Here is a 15,058-nt window from a genome sequence, read left to right on the forward strand (position 1 = left end):
AAATGCTATCCACTCACTCACTCACCCCATCTTTAGGTAAACTCTGGAAGCACAGTGTTCTCCTGCCCTTTCAGGGACTGCTGGCAGGAAACATGGAAAGATGCTTGTCTTGAATCTTTCCTTAGGCCCCTGCACATGTCTAGTAGTTTGATTAGTTACTCATGGAGTTCATGCTAATCTAAATGGAGAAGAGTGGCAAGTCACAAGCCCCTGTTGCATTCATTAACAGGCTCTCAACTTGGGAGTGCTTGCTGCATGCCAGCCAGCCAGCTAGTGCAATAAAAGCTGTTCTGAAGCCAGGAAGGCCACCTGCCTGGGACAATGGCCTGGGAGCTGGTGCCCAGAGATGCTGGGTATGAGGCCAAGGAACCAATGTAGCAGCCTATCAGATGCCTCATTTCTTTATTTCAACTCCCATTCCCATTCCACACAAGCTGAAGCTACAAGAACCCTCAAATTGATCAGAATTGGGAATTGCTAATGCAGAGCACAGAAGAAAAGTCCAATAGAAGACTCCCAGCTAAGTAAAGGTGGGTGAGTAATGGACAAAATTTAACCCTTTCACTTCCCTCATCTGCCCTCCTAATTGCTAACCCTGTCTGTTACTCTCCCAGCAAAGAGCCTCCCCCTGAGGGACCAGAAAGCAGCAAGGACTAAGGATTGGCTCAAGAGTCAGACCAAGGCCACTTCCAGGTTTGCTAGGTTCAGAGCAGTCTAGCTGAGGAAGATATAAAAAGAAGTCAATGAATACATAAGAATTTCATAATGTGCTATGAATAATAATTCCATAATAAATGTTATTAAGACAAAATCCAGGATAATATGATGGTGACCATAGGGGGCTGGGTGTTGGCAATCCAAATAAGGAAGTTCAGGGAAGGTGACACAGCATCAACACACTTGCATATCCCCAGCACACAGGTAATGTACAAACATGCCAGAATATATCACACTCTCTCCCTATTAACATACACACACACACACACACACACACACATGCACATGCATGCACAATCATGGGATATCAGGGATGGAGAGGCCCTTGGAAATCATCCAGTTCAGTGACATTCAACCTTCTAAGGAAGAATCTTTTTCTTTGAAGAACACAACCTTAGCCTCATCCTTGCACCCCCAAGATACTACCCTTGGGAATGCAAGAGAACATGGTTTGAATACCACTGCTCTACTTCAAGCCCCTTGATTTATACAACCACACTCCAAGGCCCAAGATTGAGAAAGGCCCTGGCTAAGGTCAGGTCAGGATTTGGTGACAAAGCTGAGGCTGAGGGTTGGGGCTCTAATTCCTCCCCTCCATGCTCTGTAAAGGTTTCTCCAAACTCTCACCTGTGGCTTCTTGACAAGTGCTATGTCTGGGCCTAGGATAATCAATGATCCCCCTAAAGAATGAGGGAGCCCATGGGCCTCAGGTACCACTGAAAGCAGAAAAGAAGAAGCTAGATGGGAATTGGCATTCCCATACCAAGCCTCCACCTCTACTGTGGGTATAGCACTGCAGCTAATAAGCAAGGACAGAAGGTAGGGAGAAAGGTGATGTGTGTGTATGTGTGTTGTGCACATGTGTGCACATGCAGAAGAAGTCCATGCTACCCAGAAGCCTGGCACCAGCTTCAAGGTGGGCATAGACTAAGGGTGTTCAGAGACAAGGGCTGGCAAAGACAAACTTCTCTTGGGGAACTTCTGTAGGGACCTACACATACTTGTGAAAATTAATGATACTGGCAAATCTTTAACTGGAATGAGGTTTTTTTTTTCTTTTTTTTTTTTTAATTTCAGAATCAATCTAAAGTAATGTAGAGCCCACTGGTATGAGGAAAAGTGCATTGGGTCAGAAGTAAGTCCAGCCTGATTGAGAATCTGAGTTTTGCCATTAAGTTCCTTTGTGATCTTAGACAAGTGACTATAACCTCACTGGGCCTCTGTTGTCTTGTCTGGAAAATGGAGCCAATAAAAGCTATCATTTGTAGAGCAGCTTCTTTGACCAGGCTCTGGGCATATAAAGAAATTATCTCATTTCAGCCCCACAACAGTCTTGCAAGGTGTATTGTTTCAATGCTGCTTCTCACTTTAACCTCACAGCCTGAGAGTCTCCGACATTCACATGGCTCCCGCTTCACCCTGTCTCCTCATTGTGTTTGTCTGTGCCCTCTTCTGATGGATGTATAGGACATTTCTGCACTCAGATCAGGAACATCTAGTTACTGGGCACTTAATAGAGATGACTGTCAGAGCCCAAGGTGCATATGCAGCTTCTGGATGCTTGTTGTACATGCCAGTTGGCCCAGGAGACTCATGACCAGCCCAATGCTGGCATACAGACCACCTCAATAAATGTATGTTGAATTGATAACGATATACTCTTGTTCTGTTATAGATACTTTCTTTGGTGGCTCAAAAAAGTTAGGATTACCTCAGGTCCCTGACTGAGGTGGGAACAGAGATCCTAGAATTAAAAATATCACAACTATGCCCTAGCCGGTTTGGCTCAGTGGATAGAGCATCAGTATATGGACTGAAAGGTCCTGGGTTTGATTCTAGTCAAGGGCACATGTCCAGGCTATGGGCTTGATCCCCAGTAGGGGGCAAGTAGGAGGCAGCCAATCAATGATTCTCTCTCATCATTGATGTTTCTATCTCTCTCTCTCCCTCTCCCTTTCTCTCTGAAATCAATAAAAACATATTTTAAAAATTGTCACAGCTATAAAAAACATCATGGCAACAAATGACAATGAAAACACAACAATCCAAAATCTATGGGACACAGTGAAAGCAGTCTTGAGAGGGAAGTTCATAGCTCTACAAGCCTACTGCAAAAAACAAGAAACAATGGTAATAAATTACCTAACCCTACAACTCAAAGAGTTAGAAAGAGAGCAACAAGAAAAGTCCAGTGTAAGCAGAAGGAAGGAAATAATAAAGATCAGAGCAGAGATAAACTATATAAACACCAAAAAAACAATACAAAAGATCAACAAAACCAAGAGCTGGTTCTTTGAAAGGATAAACAAGATTGATGAACCTCTAGCCAGGCTCACCAAGAAGCAAAGAGAGAGGACCCAAATAAACAAAATCAGAAATGAAAGTGGAGAAATAACAACAGACCCCACCGAAATACAAAGTATTGTTAAGAAATACTATGAACAACTCTATTCCAACAAACTGGACAACCTGGAGGAAATAGACATATTCCTAGAAAAATACAACTTTCCAAAAATCAATCAGGAAGAATCTAAACAGCTCAATAGGCAAATAACTATGGAATAAATTGAAGCAGTCATCAAAAAGCTTCCGGCAAACAAAAGCCCGGGGCCAGATGGTTTCACAGGGGAGTTTTACCAAACATTCAAGGAAGAACTAAAACCTATCCTCCTCAGACTATTCCAAAAAATTCAAGAGGAAGGAACACTTCCAAGCTCCTTCTATGAAGCCAGCATCACCCTAATACCAAAACCAGATAAAGACAACACAATGAAAGGGAACTACAGGCCAATACCTCAACATAATAAAAGCTATATATGATAAACTCACAGCCAACATCATACTCAATGGCCAAAAACTAGAACCATTTCCCCTAAGAACAGGAACAAGACAGGGATGCCCACTCTCACCACTCCTGTTCTACATTGTACTGGAAGTATTAGCCATTGCAATTAGACAAGATGAAGAAATAAAAGGCATCCAAATTGGAAAAGAAGAAGTAAAGCTGTCCTTATTTTCAGATGACATGATATTGTACATAAAAAATCCAAAAGACTCCATCAAAAAACGATTAGACTTAACAAATGAATTCAGCAATGTAGCAGGATACAAAGTTAATGCCAAGAAATCTATGGCATTTCTATACACCAGTAGTGAACTTACAGAAAGAGAGACCAAAAAAGCAATCCCATTTACCATCTCACCAAAAAAATTAAGATACCTGGGAATAAACTTAACTAAGGAGGTAAACGACCTCTTCATGGAAAACTACAGGACACTGAAAAAAGAGATAGAGGAAGATGTAAACAGATGGAAGAACATACCATGTTCATGTATTGGTAGAATCAACATCATTAAAATGCCCATACTACCCAAAGGAATCTATAGATTCAGTGCACTCTCCATTAAAACACCAATGACATATTTCACAGACCTAGATAGAACTCTCCAAAAATTCATCTGGAGTAAAAAAGACCTCGAATAGCTGCAGCAATCCTGAGAAAGAAGAACAAAGTAGGTGGGATCTCAATAACAGATTTCAAGCTGTATTACAAGGTCACTGTTCTCAAAACAGCCTGGTACAAGAACAGACATATAGACCAATGGAATAGAATAGAGAACCCAGGTATCGACCCAAACCACTATGCTCAATTAATATTTGACAAAGGAGGCATGAAATACAATGGAGTCAAAACAGTCTCTTCAATAAATGGTGTTGGGAAAATTGGACAGACACATGCAAAAAAATGAAACTAGATCACCAACTTACACCACACAAAAATAAACTCAAAATGGATAAAGGACTTAAACATCAGATGGGAAACCATAAAAATACTAGTGGAATCCACAGGCAGAGAAATCTCAGACATATGCTCAAGCAATTTCTTCACTGATGGAAACTAGGGAGAAAATAAACAAATGGGACTACATCAAAATAAAAAGCTTTTTTACAGCAAAAGAAACCATCAACAAAACAACAAGAAAAACCACTGTATGGGAGAACATATATGCAAATGTTATCACTGATAAAGGTTTAATCTCCAACATCTACAGGGAACTTATAAAACTTAATAAAAGGAAGATAAATGATCCAATAAAAAAATGGGCAACAGACCTAAATAGAATCTTTTTGAAAGAAGACAGAAGGCCAAGAGACATATGAAAACATGCTCAAAGTCACTAATTATCTGAGAGATGCACATGAAAATGACAATGCGGTACCATCTCACACCTGTCAGAATGGCAATTATCAACAAATCAATAAAGGACAAGTGCTGGTGAGGATGCGGAGAAAAAGGAACACTAATGCACTGCTGGTGAGAATGCAGACTGGTGCAGCCACTGTGGAGAACAGTATGGAGTTTCCTCAAAAAAACTAAAAATGGAACTCCCATTTGACCCAGTAATCCCACTTCTAGGAATATATCCCAAGAAACTAGAAACACCAATCAGAAAGGATATATGCATCCTTATGTTCATAACAGCACAATTCACCATAGCTAAAATTTGGAAACAGCCTAAATGCCCATCAGCAGATTTGTGGATTAGAAAACTATGGTACATCTACACAATGGAATACTACGCTGCTATAAAAAAGAAGGAATTCTTACCATTTGCAGCAGCATGGATGGACCTGGAGAGCATTATGTTAAGTGAAATAAGCCAGGAAATGAAAGAAAAATACCACATGATCTCACTCATTTATGGAAAATAAAGAACATTATAACCTGATGAACAAAAAGATAGATACAGTGGCAGTAAAGCATTGAACAGACTCAAATTACAGCGGGAAGGCTGGAGAGTGTTGGGGAGGGGGGGAAAGAGATCAACCAACGACTTGTATGCATGCATATAAGCACCACCAATGGACACAAGACACTGGGCAGGGTGGGATGAGGGCATGTGACAGGGGGTAGGGGAGGCTGGGGGAAGGTCAATGGGGGGGGGGAAGGGGGATATATATACTACTATATGTAATACTTTAAACAATAAATAATAAAAAATAAATTTTAAAAAATGTCACAGCTATGGAGAGGCCCTTGGATATGGTCTACTTATTGGACAAATAGAGGCCTGCAGCCCAGTGACAGGAAGGGATGGCCCAATGTCACCCAATAAGTTGGGGGTAAAGCCTGACCCAGTCTTCATGCCTCTTGATCTTGGGTGATTTTGTACCCTGTCTAGTCTGCTGACCTCCCTCAATTCAGCCAAGATAACTCCAGCAATGCCAGAGACAACAAAGGCCACAGCCCTTCCCCAGCAGTTGTGTGATGGGTGTGGGGCTGGAAGAGCAGAGTTTTCCCCCAATGAGACCTCAGCACTTGTCCTTTATTCCGCCCTGGCTTCCAGTCCTCCACACTGACCTGGCAGGCATCTCAGGAAATCCCATTCTGTCCACTATCTGCTTCCTCCCAGCATCCGGGCCCCTCTGCTCTGACAGGCTTGCTGCCAGACCATCTCCCAGCCACTCTACCTTTGTGCCAAAGCTCATGATATGGGTCCCCAGTGTCCTGGCCAGCAACCAGCGTTGCTTCCCAAATTGCTTCCCAGAGTGCTGAAGAGATAGCCAGGGTCACTGCTGTTCTGTTGTAGCCAATTTTCAGGGCCCATGCCTCTAGTTGTCAGCTTCTAAGGCAAGGGCTGGGGAAAACAAGGGTTTTCAAGATTGGAGGGCAAGGCCCACCACCCTCTTACCAGCTGTGTAACTTAGAACACTCTGTGAAAAGTCTGCTTCCCGATGTTCTGAGAGGGTTCAATGAGACAATGTGTTTAAAAGGCCCTGACATTAGGACTGGTGCCCGCAAATGGTTTTGTAAGTGCTAGCTTTCCTTCCAGGGGCAGGGTTTTTTTAACAAGGGAACCAAGATAGGCTTCAGGAGTGCCCTGAACCTTCATAGATTATCTAAAGTGTGAGTGCATGAGTGTTTTTCAGGGGAGAAGCTCCCCTGGCTTTCGTGGGAGACTCAAAAAGGTTCAATGATCCACCAATGTTTTAGAAACTTTGATAAAGAGGGTTCCCTCTCAGGTGGAAGTATGTGGAACTGAGTTGAGAATCTGCTACCTCAGTTGAGAATCTGCTACCTCCTCTCATGTGAGCCAAACATTGAGCCAGTGCAGCAGGTTATGAGGCTCTGAGATATAAGAACCCAAATATTCATGGGGCTCCTGAGCTCCAGAGTCCCAGACACGGAAGTAGCTCAAGCTGAAGTGCAGAATGACCCAAAGTTGCACTGACTGCGAGGACCAGAGGAAAAAACAGTGGGGGTAGGGTGTGGAGAGAGTCAAGGCAGAGTTGACTGTACCTTTAGAGAGAAACTGGCTCCCCAAAGGTCAGAACTGCAAAGACAAAGGCAACAGAGGACAGAGGACACAGAGGCAAAAGATATTTTGAGGTGGTATAATGGTTAAATGGTTAAAAACCATGGGCTCTGAAGCTAAACCACCCAAGTTGGAATCCTGGCCCTGGTCGCTGCTAACTCGCCATGAATCTGGGTAAGTTACTGCACTGCTCCACTCCTGTTTCCTTATTTATAAAATGGAGATAATCATAGTACCTATCTATAGGACTGTTACAAGGATTAAATGAGTTAATATAGTTAAAGCCCTCAGAACAGAGCCTTGAACTTGGCAAGCACTCTGTACATGCTTTCTACTATTATTTCTACTCAATTCAGTGAAGCTGGAGAGTGGGGCTTATGGATGAGTGCAGAGTAGTGAAGCTGGACCAGTAAGCTGGGGCAAGATAGGCCAGGCTGAGGAGTCTGGAATTGAATCTGAACATTCAGCATTGCCACTGACTATTTCTGAAGAGAGAACTGACATGTGATGATCAGAGTTACATGAAGGTCATATGAATATGATGGATGTGGCAGAAGGTCACTCAGTCAGACAGCCAGTCATTCATTCATTAAATCCTTACTCAGGTCAGGTCCATACTAGATCTAAAAGAAGAGTTTCTAGAAACTAGAAGCCTCAAATACCATGTGTGTGGCTGATTCTGTGCTCTGGAGTTGCTTTCACTTTACCTCCTTCCCCTTTGTAGTGCAGCACCACTCTTTGAGGAGAAACTGGGGGCTAGGTGGGCACTGGGGGGTGGAATCTCCAGGTAAATCTATTCACAGTCAACAAAGCCCATCTTACTAACATCATGACCTTGCAGGCAGGAGTCTGTGTAAGGCAGAACAATCACCCCATGAAGATGCCCACATCCTAATCCCTTGAACCTGTGAATATGTTGCCTTACACAGAAAAGGGTATGTTGCAGAGCTTATTTAATTAATGATCTTGGCATGGGGAGATTATTCTGGATTATCTGGGTGGATTGAATGTAACCACAAGGCTCCTAGTAAGTGAAAGAGGGAAGCAGAAGAGTGGATCAGAGTAAGATGTCATGATCAAAGCAGAGGCAAAGAGAGAGAAGATTGAAATTTGAAGATGCTATGTTGCTGGACTTGAAGATGGAAGAAGGGGCCATAAGCCAAGGAATAGGGGTGGCTTCTAGAAGCTGGGAAAGGCAAGGAAGCAAACTCTCCCTTAGAGCCTTCCAAAGGAACACAGCCCTGCCCACACCTTGAATTTAGCCAGGTGAAACCCATTACGGATTTTTGGCCTCTTCAACTATCTATATATATATATAAAAGCCAAGCAACTGGAATGATGGAACAACCGGAACAACTGGCCATTATTATGCACACTACAGCGGCCAACTGGCCTGATCAGGGCCCAATTGCCCCCCGCAACCTCCTGCGGCCACTACCCCCTGCCAGCCTGGCCCCCCAGACCTGGCCAACTGCCCATGGCGCCTTCCCTAGGGCTGGCCCAACCCCCAATCGACCCCTCCCACCCTGATCGGGGACAGGGTCAGTGGCCATCGGGGTGGGCTGGTTGGACCCCACCCATACACAAATTCGTACACCGGGCCTCTAGTAAGATAATAAATGTGTGTTGTTTTAAGCTACTAAGTTTGTGGTACTTTGTTACAGCTGTCATGGGAAATTTATACAGAATCTGAGGGGGAAAAAGGAAAAGTAAGCCAGGTATGAAACCTATTTTATTTTATTTTTAAAAAATAAATCTTTATTGTTCAGATTATTACATTTGTTGCTCTTCCCCCACACATACACCCCATAACTACCCTCCACCCGGTTCCCACCCCACCCCATGCCCTTACCCCCCATTGTCCTTGTCCATAGGTGTAAGATTTTTGTCCAATCTCTTCCCATACCCCCTTCACCCCGAGAATTGTCAGTCCACTCCCTTTCTATGCCCCTGATTCTATTATAGTCACCAGTTTATTCTGTTCTTCAGATTTTTTATTCACTAGATTTTTAGATTCACTTGTTGATAGATATGTATTTGTTGTTCATAATTTTTATCTTTACCTTTTTCTTCTTCTTCCTCTTCTTAAAGGATACCTTTCAGCATTTCATATAATACTGGTTTGGCGGTGATGAACTATTTTAGTTTTTTCTTATCTGTGAAGCTCTTTATCTGACCTTCAATTCTGAATGATAGCTTTGCTGGGTAGAGTAATCTTGGTTGTAGGTTCTTGCTATTCATCACTTTGTATATTTCTTGCCACTCCCTTCTGGCCTGCATAGTTTCTGTTGAGAAATCAGCTGACAGTCGTATGGGTACTCCCTTGTAAGTAACTAACTGTTTTTCTCTTGCTGCTTTTAAGATTCTCTCTTTGTCTTTTGCCCTTGGCATTTTAATTATGATGTGTCTTGGTGTGGTCCTCTTTAGATTCCTCTTGTTTGGGGTTCTCTGTGCTTCCTGGACTTGTAAGTCTATTTCTTTCAGCAGGTAGGGGAAGTTTTCTGTCATTATTTCTTCAAATAGGTTTTCAATATCTTGATCTCTCTCTTCTTCTGGCACCCCCATGATTTGGAGGTTGGTACACTTGAAGTTGTCCCAGAGGCTCCTTACACTATCTTCATACTTTTGGATTCTTTTTTCTTTTTGCTTTTCCAGTTGGGTGTTTTTTGCTTCTTTGTATTTCAAATCTTTGTCTTGATTCTTGGGATCCTCTAGTCTGCTGTTGAATCTCTGTATATTATTCTTTATTTCAGTCAGTGTATGCTTAATTTCTGATTGATCCTTTTTCATATCCTTGAGGGTCTCACTAAATTTCTTGGAGGTTTCTAGAAGATTCTTGACTAACCTTATAACTATGGTTTTGAACTCCATATCCAGTATTTTGCTTTCATCCATTTTTTTTCATTTGTGACTTGTTTCTTTGTCTCAACATTTGGCTGCTTCCCTGTGTTTGTTTCTAAGTACTGGGTAGCTGCTAAGTCTCCTTGAGTTGATAGAGTTGCCTTGTGTGGTTGGTGTCCTATAGGGCCCAGTGGCTCAGCCTCCCCAGTCACCTGAGGTGGACGCTCTTGGTGCACCCCTTTGTGGGCTGTTTGCACAGTCTTGTTGTAGTTAATCTTTGATTGCTGTTGGTATCACTGGGAGGAATTGACCTCTAGGTCAATTGGCTGTGATGACTAGCTGTGTCTACACTGGAAGATCTGTTGCACAGGAGACACCCTTATGGGGCAGGACTTGCTTCAGTAGGGCTTTGGTGCTCACTGAATCTGCCCCTTGAGTGTGTCTATTATGGATGTGAAGAGTTTAATCATGTATGGTCTCACTCTGACCACTGGGTACACTGGCTCTTGGATCTCCAAGGAGGTGCAAGGTCAGCCACTGTCTGGGGCTGCCCAGCAGGAGCTACAGAGACATCTGCAGATTCCTCCTGTTTGTATGGGGTTTGGAAGTGCCCAGACAAGGCCCAGCTGTGAAGCAAGGCCACTGCTGCTGCCAGGTAGTGGGCCTTCTTTTGGAATCTCTGGGGCTCTCTGACCCAGCTGCAGCTTGTTTTAGGTGAAAGGACAGGCCATTCATATGCAAAAGCAGATGCACACAGTTTGGGCGGGGTTGTAAATTGGGTGAGGGGGGGTCTCTGGCAATTACCAGGATGGAGCAAACAGTAATGGCTGCCCTGAACCCGGGAAGTCCCTGGTTCTCCATGTCCAGCACTCCCGTGTAGGAACAATGATCACTGCAAGCACCTCTAAGAGTAAGCTGCCCTCGCGTTCCTGTCCTGTTGCCAGACAGTCCAGTTTCTCCCCATATGTGTCTGGGTCCCCCAGAGTCTCACCTGGAACTGGAATTCAGAGCAAGTGGGAGCTTGTATCTCTCTCCCGGTTTAAAGAGCAGCACATCCAGGTGCCAGCACTGTCCGCACCTCCACACCTCTTACCTGTCTCAATGAGCTTTCTTCACCTCTCTAGTTGTGGAATTTCCACTCAGCCAGCTTTCCTGCAGTTCTGGGTGGTAGTTGTTCTGCTGTGTAGTTGTGGTTTTGATGTGGTTGTGAGAAGTAGCAAGTATAGGTGATTACCTATGCCACCATCTTGGTTTCTCTCTGAAACCTATTTTAGAAATGGCACCCCACCAGGGAAAAGGAAATCTTAGGGAGATTAAAGCTTACTTAGCAAGTGCTCTGAGGGAACCTGGATGAAGAGAAATCCACTTAAATCTTTACCTTTCTTTGAACAATTTATTTCAGATGGGTTATAGAGCTTAGATATATGGGTAGAAACTAGAAGAAAATGGAAAGGGGAACAGGTTAGGGGCGGGTCTTGAAATCGTAACATAAGAGGAATAAAGGATAAGGCTGAAGAAAAGAAGATGAGGGGTCCATGGTTGCCATCTCCACCTATGTCCAGAGCTGTCATGGACAAGTGCGCACAGAGGACAGAACCAAGACTGTGGGTAGACATTTCAGAGAGAGAGATTTTGGCTCAAGGAAAACTTTCTCAACAATTGACACTATCTGAACCTGGAACAGTCTGCCTTATGAAGCAGGAGAAAGGATATGCTAGGAGGTATTCCAATTGAAACCAAATTCTGGAGAGGGGATTCCTGCACCAGGCAGAGGGGTTTGGAGCTGAGAGCTACTCCCTGATTCTAAGTTGTGTCAGATACCTTCTTCATCTTTGTGAATTTCAAGTCAGTCAGTGCTCTTTTATGCCTGAACTTGAAATAGAGAAAGAAATTATGTTAGTCCAGGGAGCAATTCCTCTCAGCTCCTTGTCACATGCAATATCAGAGAGAACACACAGAATCTATGAAGCCTGAAGTATATCCATGGATATCACCCCCAAATAATTCCTCTGTGCACCTGAGAATGAAAAGTAATGGTTAATAGATTTGCCTAAACAGGCTGGTGGCACCGTAACAAATGGATTAATCTCTGCTGTGATGCATTCTGGGAGTGCAGGCAAACACCAAGGGCAGAGGGACTTTACTGTGGCTACGATGGAGGACAAGGGAACTTTAAGGTGGCACCCTGGGAGGACAGTCAGATACCTAACCTGGCCCAGCTTCCCCCTCATTTCAACATGTTTTGGTTACCAACCACTGTCACTTCCACCCTCCCCAATTTAACATTATGGCTGAGCGGGTTTATCCTGAGTCCAGAGCCTTCTTTGTATTATTCTACCCCTGTGGAGTTTCCAAAAACAAACAAATAATAAAAACAAACAAACAAAAAACAGCCTCATTAAGAACTATATGCACTTAATTTAGACTACTTTACAGATAGAAAAACTGAGGCAGGGAGGTTAGAACATAACAGTCAGAAAGAGTACAGTAGGATGCTCAGACTGTGACTGGCTCTGGCTCACTAAAAAACCCATAAAATCATGCCAAATGAGAGAGGAAGGGGCCTGGGAGGATCCATATCTTCCCTTCTTTTTGCACAGGTGGAGGATTAGTCTCTCTCACTGGGATGACAGCATGGCCTCCCTCCTGCTAGGCTTTCCTCCCTCACTTTCAACTAGCCCTGGTTTATCTCCTCAAAAGAACCCCATCTTAAATACCAGACAAATCCTTGCAGTTCTGGAAGATGCATGAATAACCTAATTGAGATTTGGAAATCACAAAACTGTTTCCCTTACCCAAGGACTGCATGATTCTCCTCCCTTCTGTAGACACCTTCTGGTTTCTTCTCACCTAGAAAATGCTTGTAATCCCCTTTCCAGAAAGACAAAAGTGGGGGGGGGCATGCAAGTCAGCTGCTTGGCTGGTTTAAGTCAATCTTACATTGAAGGTATGTCAAGTATAATTTTTCCCTTCTTCAAGCAAACATAATTTATAGTCCAAGCCATGACATCTTGCTGGTTGATGGTCCACAGTTCATTGACAGCCTGTGGCACGTTCTTTCTTAGGAAAACTTTTCCTTAAGCCCCAATGAAATTCAAGATCAGCTGAACAGCAGGATGGAGGAATGGTCTGTCTTCAGTTCTACTCCTCTAAATGGACTGGAAGATGGAGGGGCAAGTAAGAAAGTGTTGGTGACCTGGCTTTTGTAGACTTTGTTACTTTACTAGATCCTTGAGACAGATCTGGGTGGTAGCTCTGTGACCCAAGCCAGTCACTTGCCCCTCAGAGCCTATTTCCTCCAGGGTTAGAAAGCGCTCAATAGTAAGCTGTTGTTACCATACTATTGACAACCACCCTCACCACCTACCACTGTTCCAACCAAGGATGCACATATTGGGTGCCTCTTATGGGCCAGGGTTTGTGCCAAGTGTTCACAGAAATTAAACTGCTGGTGGCAGGATGCTATTACCTTAAAGTTACAGAAGAGGGAACTGAGGTTCAGAGATGTTGAGTAACTTGCCCCAGATCTGTTGGCTAGGAAACATGGAAGTCTGGGGCCCGCCATCCTAACTGCTTCTGCTGCACTGCTCCCTACTACTGCCTCTTGAATGGCTTGGTTGTGAAAATTGCTTTCCCATAGACCATGGTAACATAGGTAGCCCAAGCATGAGTCCCAGTATGTGGCCTCTACTAGCCTTTCCCTAGTTGGGGTTTCTGGATGGGAGCCCTTTCCCCTTCTCACCCTAATTGTGAGAGGCACTTTCATGGAGTAAGCCACTCCTCATGGTCACTGCCTCCTCCTACACTGAGGCCACATTGAAGACTCTTCCAAATCCAGCTTGCTACATCTAGGACTATCAGGCCCAGGAACCTGAATCCCTTCTGGGCCCTTCTCACCCTGCATCCAGCAGATCTGGCCAAGCATACACATTCATAAAGCTAGCTAGGTAGCCATATGTGGGGCTGTATCATTTAATGAACTTTGCTTTTCAAATATGGTAAAAAGGGTACATTAACCACACAATGCCAAGTCAAAAAAGAAAGAAGAGAAATAAGTTTGGGAGTTAATTTCATGGATTCATGTAAGAAGCCTGAAATGACAGAAAATGCATTTCAAAACATGTATAGTATCATAGCTGTCAAGCAGCAAAAGAGGAAAGAAAAACAAAATGACAATATTAGGTTACTGTTTCTCCTTTAAATCTGTGTGGGTTAGCCATCACTGAGGAATAAGAATGCATGGATTTGTCTGTAATTTCTTCTCTACTAAAATCTGAAACGCTAATGTAATTATAATATTATTTTATACAAAAGTAAGAACATTCTAAGTCACTCTTAGTATGTACTTTAGCACAAAAGACTTTCATGTTATATATCCATTTCCATTCATTCATTTATTCATACATTCAATAAACATGTGCTGAAATCCTATTCGAAGTCAGGCCTTTGCTGGGCCCTGGAAGGAACTGGGAGAATACAGATACACATCAAATTTAGGCCCTGACCTTGAGCCTTGTGGTCTAGCAGAGGAGACAAGGCAAAGACCTAAATAATCAAGTGGAATGTGGTCACAGTGCCCAGGAACATCAGAACATCAGGCTGGAGGTTGCAAGGAGGAGCAGAGGACTGGTAGCTAGAAAAAGATTTTAAGAGGTCTGCCCAACCCCTGGCTTCTCATGATGGCCAATAAAGGAATTTATGCTTGCTGGGCAACATGGGCCAGAAAGAGTCTGCTTTCTAGTCCCAGCTTGGCAGAGAGTAAAGTGTGCAGCCTGGGGTGAGTCCCTGCTTTGCTCTGGGCCTATTTTCTCAAGTGTGAGCTAAGAATTTTTTTTCTCACAAGCCCTATAGGTGTTTCCAGTGTTAGGTGTCTGTGATTCAAGTCCCTGGTCTCTCAACCATCCTTTTGTTCTTTCCAACCCCATACCAGCTCCTATTAGCTCAGCCTTTGAGTGGGAACCATGAAGCCTAGGAAGGAGGGCTGAACTTAGTAGGTGACCCTCAAGTCTTGAGAATATCAGTCAAAGACCCCTGTTCCCAATATGTACCAAGGTAAGAACAATGACACTGCCAATAATGTCAGAATGCCTAGCAAACAAATATACTCCTCTCCCGTACTCCCTCCTTCCTTCCCCCTCCCCTTTATCAAGTACAAAATAAAATACGCCAGAAGAGATGAAAT

This window comes from Eptesicus fuscus, chromosome 1 (genome assembly GCF_027574615.1).
Source record: "Eptesicus fuscus isolate TK198812 chromosome 1, DD_ASM_mEF_20220401, whole genome shotgun sequence".
NCBI classification, from domain to species: Eukaryota; Metazoa; Chordata; class Mammalia; order Chiroptera; family Vespertilionidae; genus Eptesicus; species Eptesicus fuscus.